Raw genomic sequence first — 4,011 nt, 5'->3', positions numbered from 1 at the left:
GTAATATTTAGCAAGACTAAGGATGCATGTAGGCCTGGCAAACGGGTCGTGTCTGTCGTGTTCGTGTCGTTTTCGTGTAACACCTGTTATCTTAACGGGTCGTGTCGTGTCACACCCGTTATCTTAACGGGTCCTTAACAGGTCGTGTCACTTTACCCAACGGGTAAAGTGACCCGACCCGTTATGACCCGTTAAGAAAAATATATTTTTTTTTACAATTTGCACATACCACACATTGCGACATAAATATTACTTGAAAACATTAAAACATTTCTCGTTCAAGTACTATATCTACACTCGAAAATGAAAGCCTAATAAAAAAAATAATACATACACTACTAATCTATTACAAATATTAAATGTATATAATTATTAATATTATAGTTGATTCATACTTTTATTAAGTATATAAATTCCACTAGTGTAAATATTTTAAATTGAAGATCAAATTCATTCTTTGTATTCATATAGGGTCAAGGAGTGTAGCTGTTAAAATTCATCAAAATCAGAGTTAAAATAACCGTTAAATCTTGATTTTTCGTTTATAACCGTTGAAAAGCTTTGTCCCGTTACTTGATCTCTGAATGTTTTTTTTTTTGTGATTTTTTGCTGATGTGATCTCCAAGCATATACAAACAATTTTGACGGTTTGGATCGTTGAAATTAGTTTTGGAGAATTCGTAAAACGATAGATTGACTAACACTTAGAGTTTATTTATACTTTCATTAAGTATAACATAAGATTTTGTGGTATCCACTTGTGTAAATATTTTAAATTGAAGATCGAATTCATTCATTGTATTCATATAGGGTCAAGGAGTGTAGTTATAAAAAATCATCAAAATCGGAGTTAAAATAACCGTTAAATCGTGATTTTTCGTTTATAACCGTTGAAAAGCTTTGTCCCGTTACTTGATCTCTGAATGTTTTTTTTTTGTGATTTTTTGCTGATGTGATCTCCAAGCATATACAAACAATTTTGACGGTTTGGATCGTTGAAATTAGTTTTGGAGAATTCGTAAAACGATAGATTGACTAACACTTAGAGTTTATTTATACTTTCATTAAGTATAACATAAGATTTTGTGGTATCCACTTGTGTAAATATTTTAAATTGAAGATCGAATTCATTCATTGTATTCATATAGGGTCAAGGAGTGTAGTTATAAAAAATCATCAAAATCGGAGTTAAAATAACCGTTAAATCGTGATTTTTCGTTTATAACCGTTGAAAAGCTTTGTCCCGTTACTTGATCTTTGAATGTTTTTTTTTTGTGATTTTTTGCTGATGTGATCTCCAAGCATATACAAACAATTTTGACGGTTTGGATCGTTGAAATTAGTTTTGGAGAATTCGTAAAACAATAGATTGACTAACACTTAGAGTTTATTTATACTTTTATTAAGTATAACATAAGATTTTGTGGTATCCACTTGTGTAAATATTTTAAATTGAAGATCGAATTCATTCATTATATTCATATAGGGTCAAGGAGTGTAGTTATAAAAAATCATCAAAATCGGAGTTAAAATAACCGTTAAATCGTGATTTTTCGTTTATAACCGTTGAAAAGCTTTGTCCCGTTACTTGATCTCTGAATGTTTTTTTTTTGTGATTTTTTGCTGATGTGATCTCCAAGCATATACAAACAATTTTGACGGTTTGGATCGTTGAAATTAGTTTTGGAGAATTCGTAAAACGATAGATTGACTAACACTTAGAGTTTATTTATACTTTCATTAAGTATAACAAAAGATTTTGTGGTATCCACTTGTGTAAACATTTTAAATTGAAGATCGAATTCATTCATTGTATTCATATAGGGTCAAGGAGTGTAGTTATAAAAAATCATCAAAATCGGAGTTAAAATAACCGTTAAATCGTGATTTTTCGTTTATAACCGTTGAAAAGCTTTGTCCCGTTACTTGATCTTTGAATGTTTTTTTTTTGTGATTTTTTGCTGATGTGATCTCCAAGCATATACAAACAATTTTGACGGTTTGGATCGTTGAAATTAGTTTTGGAGAATTCGTAAAACGATAGATTGACTAACACTTAGAGTTTATTTATACTTTTATTAAGTATAACATAAGATTTTGTGGTATCCACTTGTGTAAATATTTTAAATTGAAGATCGAATTCATTCATTATATTCATATAGGGTCAAGGAGTGTAGTTATAAAAAATCATCAAAATCGGAGTTAAAATAACCGTTAAATCGTGATTTTTCGTTTATAATTGTTGAAAAGCTTTGTCCCGTTACTTGATCTCTGAATGTTTTTTTTTTGTGATTTTTTGCTGATGTGATCTCCAAGTATATACAAACAATTTTGACGGTTTGGATCGTTGAAATTAGTTTTGGAGAATTCGTAAAACGATAGATTGACTAACACTTAGAGTTTATTTATACTTTCATTAAGTATAACAAAAGATTTTGTGGTATCCACTTGTGTAAATATTTTAAATTGAAGATCGAATTCATTCATTGTATTCATATAGGGTCAAGGAGTGTAGTTATAAAAAATCATCAAAATCGGAGTTAAAATAACCGTTAAATCGTGATTTTTCGTTTATAACCGTTGAAAAGCTTTGTCCCGTTACTTGATCTCTGAATGTTTTTTTTTTATGATTTTTTGTTGATGTGATCTCAAAGCATATACAAACAAGTTTGACGGTTGGGATCGTTGAAATTAGTTTTGGAGAATTCGTATGCCATCAATCAAGTTCCGTGTGTGTGTGTGTATATATATATATATATTTATTAAGTAGATTTAAATCTATTTATTTTGTACGTATAAATTATAATTGACTGGTACACGGAATAGTACATACATCACGTGTCATTATAAAAATAGTGAGATATGTCATGACAGTCATGTGTGTGATAAAAAGTTAATAACTTAAAAAAAAAAAAAAAATTTCTCACCACTTCTATTAATTTTCATTTTTCCCTCTTTTTTTTGTTTTATTTTCAACTTTTCTTAACATTTTCATTTTCCCTCCATTTTTTTTTTCAAAAAGGCGGCAAGTTGGCAAATGCATGATCATGATTCATGCATATTAAATTATTAATTAATATGCATTATAGTTTTTATAAAATTTAATATATATATATATATAATTAGTATAGATAGACTTAATATTTTGGGGGTATAATTATTATAGTATATATAATAATTATAATTATTATAAATTTTATAGTTAATTTAATATATATATATATATTTATTTATTATAATTTTTAGGGGTATAAAATTGTAAAATTAATGTATATAATTATTACAGTATTTTTTTAGGGTTATAAAATTATAAAAATAATATTCTGCATATCGTGTATCGTGTTTACCCACGTGTATACCCAACCCAACCCGTTATCTTAACAGGTGCTTATCGGGTTACCCGATAAGACCCGATTCGTTATCGTGTCGACCCAAACACCTGTTAATTTCGTGTCGTGTCGTGTCGGGTTATCGGGTCGTGTCAGAAATTGCCAGGCCTAGATGCATGTGGTGAATGCTAATAAATAAGATATGAGTTAAGCAATAAGTAACTCTAAACACAAGATGTTTTGACCTGAAAAAAAAAAAAAAAAAACCACCTTTGGGTTAAAAAAACCTGGGACTCCACGAAACCCATTCCACTAGCGCAAATAAGGTTCATTACAAAGTGCCACATCAAGCTCAAATCCTAGATTTAATTTCAGAGCAGCTCTACCTTTGTGCAACTTTACTTTGCATGAGATGGGGACCTCTTTGGTCTTTATGAGGAGGCATATCTTACCTTCAACTCTTATCCTTGTGGCACCGAGAGCAACACTTCCAATGCAAAATGATACGTTGAAGATGATATAAATTTTGGACTCAACAGACAAGTCAAATTCTCTAATCAAATAGTTGATGGGAGACCCCCAATGTGAATCCGAAAAAAAAAACTTGGTCTTAAATGAAGATTTGTAACTGTTATGTGATTATTTCATCATGGATATGTAACGTGAATAAATACAAGCAATA

Source organism: Pyrus communis, chromosome 5 (genome assembly GCF_963583255.1).
Source record: "Pyrus communis chromosome 5, drPyrComm1.1, whole genome shotgun sequence".
NCBI classification, from domain to species: Eukaryota; Viridiplantae; Streptophyta; class Magnoliopsida; order Rosales; family Rosaceae; genus Pyrus; species Pyrus communis.
The sequence above is the reverse complement of the archived record's forward strand: the minus strand, read 5'-3'. Positions refer to the sequence as shown.